This window comes from Carya illinoinensis, chromosome 13 (assembly GCF_018687715.1).
Source record: "Carya illinoinensis cultivar Pawnee chromosome 13, C.illinoinensisPawnee_v1, whole genome shotgun sequence".
Taxonomy (NCBI): domain Eukaryota; kingdom Viridiplantae; phylum Streptophyta; class Magnoliopsida; order Fagales; family Juglandaceae; genus Carya; species Carya illinoinensis.
Window position 1 is genome coordinate 5,301,673 of NC_056764.1, and position 13,137 is coordinate 5,314,809.

A 13,137-nucleotide genomic window follows, 5' to 3' on the forward strand; every position below is an offset into this window, starting at 1 on the left:
CAACGTGAGTAGACTTGGTCTATGGTAACCTTTGTATGAGTGTTTCTGGATTATATATAAATGGGTCATTATTTTTTGCTGTCTTCATGTTTTGTTGCAAAGGAAAAATGCCCCAAAGAGACCAAGGGATTTATGCATATTACTGGTTAACGATCCACTTGGTGTGACTCTTTTTTAGATCCAAGTGGATCTCAGATCTCCTTCATATCTTCATTTTGGGATATATATAGTTTTTCAATTTATGTTGCATAACACATTTATGTGGCCGCAGGAGTAACAGAACCGTATCTGGATGGATCACTCCTGTTGTTTTTGTTAATAGTCTCATTTATGTTCACTTCTTTTCTTCAATGTTGGAAAATAATATGAGTTCTCGAGCAAATCAAAACAATTCCTAAGCCCTAGCAATAAAAACTGTGTGAAAAATATTTTGGCCTTCTTCTGTGCTGTTATCATTTCTCATTTTTTGATAGATTTAGAAATAATAATCTTATTGCTCTTTAATGTTGAGAATGTAGAGATTTTTTTGATAGATTTATCACATCTACAACAAACCAATTCTAGGATGTTTTATAGACTATTAAGATGACTCTATGTACTATAGTGTTGGTTGGTGAAGATTGAATAGTCAATTGTGTGAAAAATTATATATGTGAATTCCCTCTTGTTTTATCTAAACCTTATTTATTTTGTCCTCCTTTACGGGTCTTTCTTTTGTTATAAGTAAAATAGAACTATATGACAGAAGTGATAATATGTGTTTGTTCATTTCCTACTGCCAAGGGGTCCTCAAAAAAGTGCATTTAATGGATAACAAAATAAAAACAACCACTGGGGCAAGGTTATAGTTCCTTTAACATAATATGCTAGATTTGATATTTTGTTTTATTATCTTTTTGACTTTTGTCCCTTTGGTTTTGATAAACATATCTCTGCTACTGGTCTTTCTTCCACCCATTCGACGAAATTCTTTCAGACCATTTGGGATTTGTTAATTCTTTTGACTGGTTAGGTGGCTGAGATATGTAATTAAAGAGCGAAAAAGGCCATAATTCTGAAACAAGGTCCTCCGTTTAAATCAATTATAAGGCCTTGGTATTTTGCTTTTTGTAGTAGCGCTCTATGTGAGTAGTTTTGTTGATGAATATGCCCTCCTTGTCTAATTTAGGATTGTTTATTTTTTGTAGACTTGAATATCATTATAAACTATATGATTCAAATTTCCAAATCTTGTTTACTTCCGACATATTCAAAAAATTCAATTTAACTCTGGGCTAATACTTATTTGAAATTTTTTATAAGATAAAATTGGTTTGTAGGTACCTTAGTAACTATATGACAAGTTTTTGTTATTTTGCTTCCTACATGGTTCATTGTGTTTGAATCTTGTGTTTGAATCTGTATTTGGTTTTTTAGAACTACAGTCATGCCATCGTCTCAATCATTATCTTTGCTTAATGACTTTGTACTTGAATCACCAACATGTTGGTGTGGTTTGAAAATATACTAAAAGACATCCCACACAAGGAAAAACCCTGGAAGGAGATTTTTTACTTACCCAAACTATAATACAGTAAAGCAAATTCCAGTTTATTATTTTTATCATGTTAACGATATGATTTGCTTCTTGTAGATGGCTTTTTATCATGTTAATTGAGAGTTCGTACTGGGTGCAGGGAAATGCAAAGTGTAAATTCTTCGTTTGGGCGAATATACTTCATTTATTAGAGTAGAATTTTCGTGCAAGAGCGAATAAGGCGCCGAAGATGTGGGATGATGTACTACATCACGAGTATAATGTTTGGAAAATGGAAGAAAAAGTGAGACAGAGAGTGAAGAATCTAAAAATTCAAGAGCTCAAATTGTTATGTTTGTATTGGGTTTTGACATTTGTAATAGTTTTTGTTTGGTTTGGATAAAGTTCATTGTCAAATTTAGGTGTATTGACTAGGTTGTGCATATTAACTGTATGCAAATTGCTCTATGTTAACTTTACCCTTTTTGGTCTTTGTAGAATTTTCCCTGACAAGGGATTTGCCTATCAAGAGTAGGATCTTGTTTACCTGTCTAAGCTGAGCAGGGCGCTTGCATAATAGGGATTTGAATGACTGCCTACAAATTATATCGCCAATATGTCTTCTCAAGTTGTATTTCTTGCATATTATTTTTTTAATGTTATTTACTTTTTTTTATCTCATATTATTTTTTGTTAAGGGAAAAATGAGTTGATTGACATATTCTTGTGAAAACTTGTATAAAATAGTGTTGTAACAAGTGTTGAAGTGAAAAGGCTTGAAGTGTGCTCATTATTGGTCAAAACAGAAGTATTCGCTCGACCCTCGCTTAATAGGGCGCTCGAGCGAATTTAGGTAGAGTTGAACGCTCGACCCTCGCTCGACACTGAACTCGAGCGAACTCAGGTAGAGTTGAATGCTTGACACTCGCTCGACACTAAGCTCAAACGAACTCAGGTAGAGTTGAACGCTCAACACTCACTCGACATGAAACTCGAGCGAACTCAGACAGATTGGAATGCTCGACACGGACCTTGAATGAACTCAGGCAGAGTTAAATGCTTGACATGGAGCTCGAGTGAACTTAGGCAAAATTGAACGCTCGACATTGAGCTCGAGAGAACTCAAGCAGAATGTGTCCCTTGACCTTCACTCGGTCATAAATGTCTTTCAACATTCCATCATGTACATTAACATATTATATATATGGCCTACATACGAAACATATGTTTGAAAATTCTCATCTTGTATTTGCACTCTCTTGAGATTTGTCAAAAGAACATTCATTGGCCAAATCTATGTGCCCACATCGGTAAAGCAATCGCATCCCTCATTGCCCCCATTGCTTGAGTCGATTCACTGGACATGTCGACCATATGAGATGTTTCCCTCGATTCATTTTCAATAGTCATATTCTGCATTTCTGACTGATAATTCATTACAACCTGAATGATTTCATCATTAGGAGTCACCGTTTTTATCATATTGTGTAGTGTACAACATGCAGTAACGATCATGCCTTGCCTGACAGGGCGATAAGGAGGCATGACATACAAAATTCGAAATCTCCTTTTCAACAAAGAGAATGTGATGACCCGCTTTTACGTGTATTTTCACTGAAGTGTTGTTTTTAATTTAATTAATATATTAGTTTATTTATTTTAAATTAATGTATTTTAATTAGTTTTTATTTATTTGATGCGGTGTTTATTTTATTTAGTCGTTTTACGGTTTTTCATGTCGTTTTCGGCGGATCCATTTTGGTTTCCGGAGTGAGGATTGGACTTCATTTCTTCCCTCCATCTTTTCTTTTCCCTTTTCCCTTTTTCTCTTTTTTCTCTTTTCTTTCTTTCTTTTTTTTTTTTTTCTTTTTCCCTTCCTTTTTCCCCTCCCCTTCCTGCGCAATACCCCCCTCCCCGTTCCTCTCTCTCTCTCTCTCTCTCTCTCTCTCTCTCTCTCTCTCTCTCTCTCTCTCTCTCTCTCTCTCTCTCTCTCTCTCTCTCTCTCTCTCTCTCTCATGCCGGAAGCTTCTTCTGCCCAGACCCACTGCCGCCGGCCACCTTGCGGCACACCACCCCCACCAAAATCTTCCCCTCCCTCCGGTGAACCACCCCACCAATTTTCACCGCCAACGGAGCCGCCGTTTGGCCGGAAAAAGCCCAGCAAGCCTCACGGATTTTTGGTCCGATTTGCCGCCGTCGCTCCACCTCCAGCCACCACCTCTTCACCACTTCATCACCGACTCCTTACCGTCCTAACCCACCCATTTCTGGCCTCCAACAGCCACCGGAACAGCATCCACGAGCTAGTTTCTGTTTTGGGCATTTCGACCCTTCCTCCGCCGTTTCCGCCGCCACCCACGGCCAAATTTCACTTCCACTAGCTTCATAAACATCCTTAGACCCTTCCCAATCAATTCCAAGCCTTGGTTTGTCCCCGTTCAAAAGTGGGTATTCTACAACCCACGGCCACAGTGAAATTTCACTGCTGCGTGTTTTCTAAAAATACCATATAGGGCTGTAAGTATTTTTCAAATCCTAATTTTAGATTTAAATATATTTTACTCATTCAATAAATTAATTGTTGTTGGTTGGCTGACTCTGGACTGAGTCCGAGGAGTTCAGGGGTCGGATGGATTGAGGACGGAGTGTTTGGTTTTGGTTGTTTGTGAATGCTTGTTTATTTGAGCCTTGAGGCGTGAGTTGCATATTGTGTTATGTGCATTTTGTTTTAATCGAGAAAATCCCGTTTTATTGGCATAAATGGTTTTTGGGTGCGTGTGTCTCACGAGTCCAAGCCGGGATGAGTTATTATCTCGGTGGAGCTCTTATAGTCACTCAGTATTATCCACTCTCGAGTGACCATGCATAACCGGTGGTCCCTAGAGTGGATAATACTGAGTGACATCTCCTGGATTGTCGCAGAGCGACGGCTGGATCACACGATACGGTAACGTTGTCGTGTCGACTCCGTGGTCCCTAGAGTGGCGGGGACTAGAGGATGGCCTGGTCAGGTACGCGCAGGACGCGAGTCTGTGCATCGCTCATTTAGGTGTCATATGCGTAGTCGTTACCTGCGGTGTGGCACAGAGTCAGGGTGTGCGGGTGATCCCTAGGGGAGATCATGGTGCATGCATAACCGGTTTGTTTTTATGGTTTTCGGATGTGGGCCATTTTCTGGGAAAATGGCGAGATTTGGTTTCGAGGCTTCTGATCAATTTTCTGGGAAAATGGTGGTTTGGGCCATTATTTGGGATAATGGCGAGACTTGGTTTTAAGGATATGTTTTTGTGGGCCAAATGAGTTTTTTTGGCGTGCGTAGAAAAATTATGATTTTATAGTGCATGTGCATTGGTTTTTCTTTCATGCATATTGTTTGAGTTTTATATGTTTTTATTTAATGGTGTTTGGAGTTTACTTACCTGTAGCACCATTTTTGGTACCGTAGATTTTGGTGCAGAGATCGAGGATGAGGAGGAGGAGGCTGAGCCCGAGGATGCGGCTTCGCCGGGATGTTGATGTTATGTCTTGTATTTAATTTAAAATTATATTTGTGTTTGTAATATTCTATTCTATATGTTTTTGAACAGTTTTGTATTAAAACAAGAAAAATTCTGGTACTTAGTTATTGACTTGCTTTTCGCTGCGTATTTCTCGTGCACATTCGTCGCTTATACATACACTTGGCACACGTCGATAGGGTGATGACCCGTGATGTCATCATCCGGACGTCTCGATTTTCCCGTGTCCGTGCGTGGGGATTTGGGGGCGTTACAGGTGCTATCAGAGCGGTTTGGCTCTGGGTAAAACCACATGTCTCGTAGGTAGTACCAGAATGTTTTTATGGTTGTGTTTTAAAAATTATGTTAAGTAAAGTTGTTATTTGATTTGTTTTATTTGTTTTATTTGTTTGAACTTATTTGCTTGTTTTTATTTATTTAGTTATGTTTTTGCAAGCTGGTTTCTTTTTGTTTCTTGTATGTGGTATTGGTCTTTGGTTTTTGTTTTTGTTTGTTGTTGGTTTTATTTGTTTTTATTTTCTTAAAGGGGATCAAAGGTTGTGGTGACAGGAAAAATGGTGAGACCAAAGAAATCTACTCAGGAGCCACGGGACAATACATCAAGAGATGATTCCATAGCCCAAGCAATACGGCAAATGACGGAGTTTATGCAGCAGAATTTTAGACCACAGTAGACAGGGCCTTGGCCACAACCAGGAGGACCTTGGTTACAACAAGGGGGTCCCTGGCCGCCACAAGGAGGGCCTTGTCCGCAACAAAGAGGATTTTGGCCGCAACCAGAAGGTCTTTGGCCACATCAGGGAGGGCCTTGGCTATACCCGGGAGGATCTAGTAGCATGGTGCAAGCCGTATGTACCTATGAGCGCTTTCTGGTGCATAGGACTCCACACTTCACTGGAGAAGAGGATCCACTTCAAGCTGGAAAGTGGATCAAGGACTTGGAAAGAACTTTTGAAGTGTGTGGTTGCACCGAGGCGCAGCAAGTACTCTACGCCGGCTATCTGTTGCAAGGCACCGCTTCTGATTGGTGGGATACCAAGAGGGTGATGCTGGAATCAGAATTGGGATCTTTCGCCGCTGTGACCTAGCAGCGCTTCAAGAAATAATTTAACGACCGTTTCTTTCTTGCTTCTGTAAGGAAGCAAAAGGCAAGAGAGTTCTCAAATTTGGTTCAAGGGAGCACGACAGTGGAACAGTACGCCCGAAGATTTATAGAACTTGGGCGGTTTGCTCCCCACCTCATTGCCATAAAGGAGATGCGAGCTGAGCGTTTTCAGGAGGGACTACGCCCTGACATACGCTGTATGGTGGTCAGTCATCGGATATCCATTTTTCAGGACTTAGTGGATGTGGCCACCCTTGTGGAGCGAGAGAATAATCTGAGTATGGGCTCCCTTCCGGGTCATAAGAGGCGGAGTTTTTCTGGTGAAGGAAGCAACTTGGGTTCGCCTCAGAAATTTGTTCAGCGGACCAAAACTCGACCGTAAGAATCCTCAAGTGTTCGCATGGGAGGACGTGTGCCTGTTTGCAGAGTTTTAATAAAGCCCATGTGGGTGAGTGCCTTTCTGGTGGGGCTCGTTGTTATAATTGTGGCCAGCAGGGTCACTTTGCCCGAGAGTGTCCAAGACCAGTTCAAGGAAGCCGTGGAAGTAGACGCGGTGGAAGAACAAATCCAAGGCAAGCAGTGCAAGCCCGGGTTTATGCTGTCACACTCGGAGATGTGGATGATGAGGCACCAGCGACCTATGATGCTGGAGTAATTACAGGTATGGATTAATTTAATTTAATTTTATGTTGGATTTAATTTTTGGTGTATTTGGTTTCTCCTTTATTTTTTGGATTTCATGGATTAATGTGTTTGGTTCAGGAAGAGTCCGTTTATATGAGTTTTATGCTTGCACTTTGTTTGATTCGGTGCGTCACAGTCATTTGTATCTTCTACGTTCATGCGGATGTGTAATTTGATCACGGAACCTTTGCCAAAATCATTGGTAGTGGCTTTACCCGATGGTGAGATGGTGTGGTGTTCCAAGGTTGCTTTGGGATGCCCGTTAAATTTTGATGGAAGGTTCTTGGATGCTAATTTGGTGGTGTTTAAGCTGTTGGGTTTTGATATCATTCTCGGGATGGATTGGCTATACCGATATTATGCGAGTATTAATTGTAGAAGTCGGGTAATTACCTTTTAGCTTCCAGATGGGGATTGTTTGGAATTTGCGGGGAGTAAGTTAAAAGAAAAGCCGGTAATTATATCAGCAATGCAAGCAAGAAGAGGGATTGTATGGGGAGCAGATGCATTCTTAGTCCAGATGGTGTCTACGTCGTCTGAGAAGAAGTCTTTGGTAGACATTCCAGTTGTGGAAGAATTTTCCGATGTGTTTGTGGATGACTTGCCTGGACTACCCCCTGTTCGAGAAATGGAGTTTGTTATAGACTTAGAACCTGGAGCGGCTCCTGTACATAAAGCTCCTTACTGCATGGCACTGGTTGAATTAAAAGAGTTGAAGACTCAGTTGCAAGAGCTGGTAGATAAGGAATTTATTCAGCCTAGTACTTTGCCGTGGGGTGCGCCAGTGCTGTTCGTTAAAAAGAACAGTCAAAGATAGCACATAGCTCTTCATATTGAGGGCATCCATTAGTCTTAAAATGCTTGAATGAGTTTCTCACATAAAAAAAAAAAACAAAAAAAGATAAAATAAAAATTATTAGCTAAATGTAAGTTCGGGAAAAAATTGAAGTTTGGAACATAATTTTTATGATTTGTACCCTGATTGCGTTTGTCCAGTGTTCCGCTTGCCACTGGAGCCTTCCTATCTGGATCCCAGCCCAACCATGTTGCCTCATCAGATCTATGAATTCTCTCTGCCTTCTTTTCAGGCGTGCAATTTTCCCTTTGACTTGCTCAGAGTTAAACTTCTTCGTCCCAAGATTGGACAATCGTTCAGCAAGCCGAATATGGTCATTGTGTAGGATCTTCCCACCCCTCAGTCTTCCCGCAATGGTATCTTCATACAAGAAATTAAAGAGGACATCCTTCATCCCATCATCCCACAACAGCCGATCACATATCACTTCATTTGGGTCATCCATATGGTGCTATTTTGATGTTCAAAAAATAAATTGAGTACTATAGTGCATTTGAATAGAATGACCCATAATAGGCATAAATGTGTATTAGCTATTATAATTTTAGACATGGTAGATGTATACGTTTATAATTAATAATACGAGTATAATGTTTTATAATTTCTCAGTCATTTATAGTTGGCTACATAGGCATCTCAAGACGATTCCTATTATTTTAATACAAAGAAACACATTATACGTAAAAAATAAATGAAAAAATGTTACCTGTCGAGATGCTGACGAAGATGATGAGCGCAATTACTAAGGCTACACAACATAAAACCATGTAATAAATTAGAAAAAAAATAAATTAAACTCATTATGAATTAAACTGACATTTGCAAACATATCATTTTTTGTTCCCATCAGTAAAATTCTAATGAAAACTGTAATTTGCAAAAATTACAATTTTCAGTCTCACATATTATTGATACTCATTTTTTGTAGTTACAATTTATCATCATCTCTTTTGGAACTGTCTACGTGATTTCCACTGTGAAAGTAGTTGAATTCTTACTCATTATCAGTTGTTCTGAAGCGAGCTTCTTTTGGATGCTTCACCTACATTTAACTAAAAAGAGGATGGGAAGTATTGAAAAGTCAATAACTGAGCTACCCTACTTTGTAAAATGAATGCTTTTGTAGGTAGCTGCAAGTTGCTGATTCAAATTCTAGATAACAGAGTTCAAGTAACAAGTGTTTTTCCTTCTTTCAAGGAGGTAGCAAATATTTGTTTTTCAAGGAGGTAGCCCTTCTTTGTGCTTTAGTCAGAGTAGAAGCAAGTTAATGATTTTCAAGGAGGTAGCCCTTTTTTGTGATTTAGTCTGAGTAGAAGCAAGTTTTGGTGTCAAATATTTGTTTCAATGCCAATGCTTTCATAGCTAGCACTAAATTAGCTGGAAATGAGTTCGGGGCCTTTTATTGGATTTTCCAAGGGTTCCGTTATATTTCTTGTCTTTGCTAAGGACTATGCTGAGATTTTGCAAGTTCAATGGGTCTTTGGCCAAATTTCTTTGCAAGCTCTAGAGAAGAGGGAAAAAGATGGAATATGAAAAGGTACCTCTAAGCTGCAAAGCTAGTTGTATAGTTCCCAAAAATATTGATAAGGAGGTTTTGGCAAGGGTTGATCTCAAACGTCTTTTTTTTTTTAGGCAAGAGTTGGGGTTCTGGGATTTGGAAACAAAGCAAGGTGTTCATTTGAATTGGGAAGAAGTGGTTGAATGACTAATAGAAAGTTCAGTTGGAAGAAGATGAAATTGTGGTGGAATCCTAGTGATATAGTAGTGGTATCAGAACTCATCACTCACGTTACCTACATTTACCTGGCAATTTCCTATTAGGATTGTAGATAATTGCTTACACTCCAGCCATGCACTCTAAATTTCCTATGTTAGTTTGAAATATGAATGCTGATATGGTGGTGGTGGAGAGGGTTTTTTAAGTTATCAAGTTTGGACAAAGTTCATAAAGAACTTCAAATAAGATGGGTTTGAAATTGGACTTATAGCCAATTATCTGGAGGCAATTCGTGGCATTTGTGAAGAAAATGAAGGAAGGAAAGGATGTTCACAGGTGCAGGGAGCAGGTGGAGCAGGAAGCTGAGCATTTTCTCATCTATTACCCAACCTTTGGTGTAGGAAGCCGTTGTTGCTCATATGCACTAAGAATCTTAGATCATACATGCTTTTGAACTTGGGACACTAGGGGGGTAGAACAAAGTCATATAGTGGCAAAAGATGGTCTTTTCCTTGTTTGTGAAAAATATAGAAATTTTCTTTAATTTTATCATGTATGGAAATGTCTAATGTTGTCTTATAAGATGGACAATTATAGGCTCTGGAAGTGTATAATGTCGTTTTATTAGATGGGGATTATAGGGTTGGTTTTATCATGTTAAAACGCACTGTCTTCTCTCTCGAGTGGATAATATGTAATTATATATACTCCTTCATCTCGTTACACTCTATTTGACGTTAATGTCAAATAATCTTGTTCTCAAGGACGATTGTGCGTATTGGTGCCAAAACATTTATTTTTTAATGATCACTTAGATTTGTGTGGGCTCGGCAGTTTTAGGGCAATTTTCTAGCAATAATTGGCTATAAGTCCAAACTTGCTTACTACCACGAACCGCCTCTAGAGGTTCAGAACTACAGTCATTTGGCTATAAGTCCAATTTCAAATTCACAAGAAAAAATTTATACATCAAACATTTTCAGTAGATATATCTAGCAATACCACATTCTAACCATGTCAAACACACATATATCGCATTGGGCCTAACCATATCACACACACACACACACACTTTCAACCCAGATATTGTTACACAAATGAGTTCAGCAATATCAATAACAAGAATAAAGTGATCAATCTCTTTTGTGAGAGATAGAGACAGAGACATAGATAGAGAGAGAAGAAACAAGAGGAGATTCAAGATAGGCATGTCGATATTGTGTGAAAAATCTTCTTGTAAATCAATTCCTAAGCCAACCAAATTTCACCAAAATTTCAAAATTCCCTCAAGTAGTAGGGACCAAGAAGGTTACCTGGTAGGACCTTGTCTTAGGACCTGTGGTGGTTCAGAACTGACGGCGACGACGGAAATGAGATTTGTGCGCACCAGTGTCTTTGTTGATGGAGTTCATGGCAATTTTTCCCCTCAGCTTGTGGTGATGGCTTTTATACACCATTTGGGATTTTACAACAAAGAAAATCCATTTTGTATCGTACAAAAAAACCACGCGTGACTATTGTGTGCACAGAGGTAAGATCACTCACCCTCAAAACTGACCGAAACAGCCTTTACGGAGAGATTCCGCTCTAGCTGGAGGAGAACGTGTCTGTGACTCTGCGTTTCTGTACGTTTATTCGCACGTCCTCACGATTTCCGACCAATCAAGGTGAGTGATTCACCGATTTTGGGCGGAAAAAGCAAATAATCGCACGACTGAACGATTTCACATTCAATCAAGGTGAGCTTCCAACCGATTTTGGGCATGTTTTGTAAAAACCGAATGAAATGAAAATTACACAGGAAAATCGTGTGTTTCAGTAAGCTCACCTTCAACCAGTCGATGGGCTCACTTTTTCGTCACCTTCAACCTCCATCCCATGCATATAATTTGGAAACTACCAAGGGTTGCATTGTGACCAAGAACAGCTGAGGAAATCATTCCCACTCGGGGATTTCTCTATTTTTTACTGAGAAATTTCATCTGACTCGGGGATAAAATCATGGGTTGCTGAGATTTTTGGTGTGACTATGGGAATAAACACAATGACTAGCCTTTGAGGAACACGAAAGGATTGAAAAATTTTGGACTTATCGGTGTTCTGTTAGACACAAGTCCATCAAGCTACAGTTTCAAGACATAAAATTTTAACTTCAGTTGTACTCCCTTTGACCGTTTGGTAATATGGTTTTAGCTGAGATGGAAAACTGGGATAAGAATTTCGTATCTTATCATTTTTCTTTGTCTTGTCATTTTATTAAAAACAAATTTGTTATTAAAATGAAGTCGTTTTAATAACTAATTTACTTTTATGTGTATGTATTTATATGGACTGGACTTCAGCCTAGGGTTTGGGGTGTTGAAGTCCTGCTGGTTGTATTATGTTATTCAAAATGTACTACATTAATAGGTGTAATTCAAAATACTTAAATTACTGATGAAAGGTAACTATACTCAATTATTATTAATAACAGAGATATTGATATGAAGTTTTTTAAGTTGAAAACATGTTTATATGAAAATTAAGAAAATTAAAATATCCTGGTTACTTATACGTAATTTTCTTTAAATTCATCAATATAAAATCTCCGATGACAGTCTACCAAATGGCAGCTTTCTATCTTTTTAATATATCTCTAAAATAAATGATATTTATAATTCTGAAATATATAAACTCTATACAATCTCTTAAAAAAAGGAGTGAATATAAGATTTATATAATTTTTTTAAATGAAATGTGCAAAATTACACATCATAAAATTATAAATAATAATACCCTATTTATAATATTATAACCACTGTCCTGTTATCTTGTCCGCCGAAGAGCATGGGCATCCATATTTTTGGTAGTTAATTTTTTATTTTATTTTATTTTTTATATTTTAAAGATGGAGGTTTTGAATCCATTTTGAAGACTTGGGGGTTACACTAACGAGGCTACAAGCCCTTGGCTTTTTGGCAGTTAATTAATTGGCTTGATTATCACTTTTTGCATTATATTAAATAGTCATTAAGGTTGTTAGGTGAGAACCAACCCTTACCGTTTCATAAGAAAATTGTGGAAATATATGCTAAATTTCTAAAAATGATCAAAGTTTTCATTACTTAAGAGATGTGTGTGAGAGAGAATGTACGTTTCCATCCTTAAATGAAAATCTCTCTTATTTAAAAAGCACAAAAGTAAATAATTGAAGACAATCAGGAATAAACTTATCCGATTTAGTGCTATTTCACCCGTTGGTCCCCTTCTCTTTCTAGTTTCTTTTATGTTTTAGGTCATGAAAGTATAAGTTGTTTCATCAACAATTACATATAAAATAAAAAGAAATAATATTTACAATAATAGAATATTCAAGTACTGTAAACTCTTTTTAATAAAAATAGATAAATCTAAAACTTACATTAAACAATTATTTTCTTTTAAATAACTAATATTTGCCGGCTTAATGTGTTAGTCATGCACATTCTCTTAAAAAAAGTAGATAAATTTATAATTTATATATAAAATATATATTTTTAATGTAATCCCTTTTTTTAAGGTAATACGAGAGATTTGCATATTTTAAAAATATATATCACGTTACTCTTTTCTTAACAGAAAAATTAAGTTTTTTTTTTTTTTAAAAAAAATGAGCAGCGGAATTTACACACTTTATAATTATAATTAGCATTATTCTAAAAAAAATAGAGAAGAAAAACACACAAGTAAAGATACATCTTGCACCTCTCAAATTATCCAATA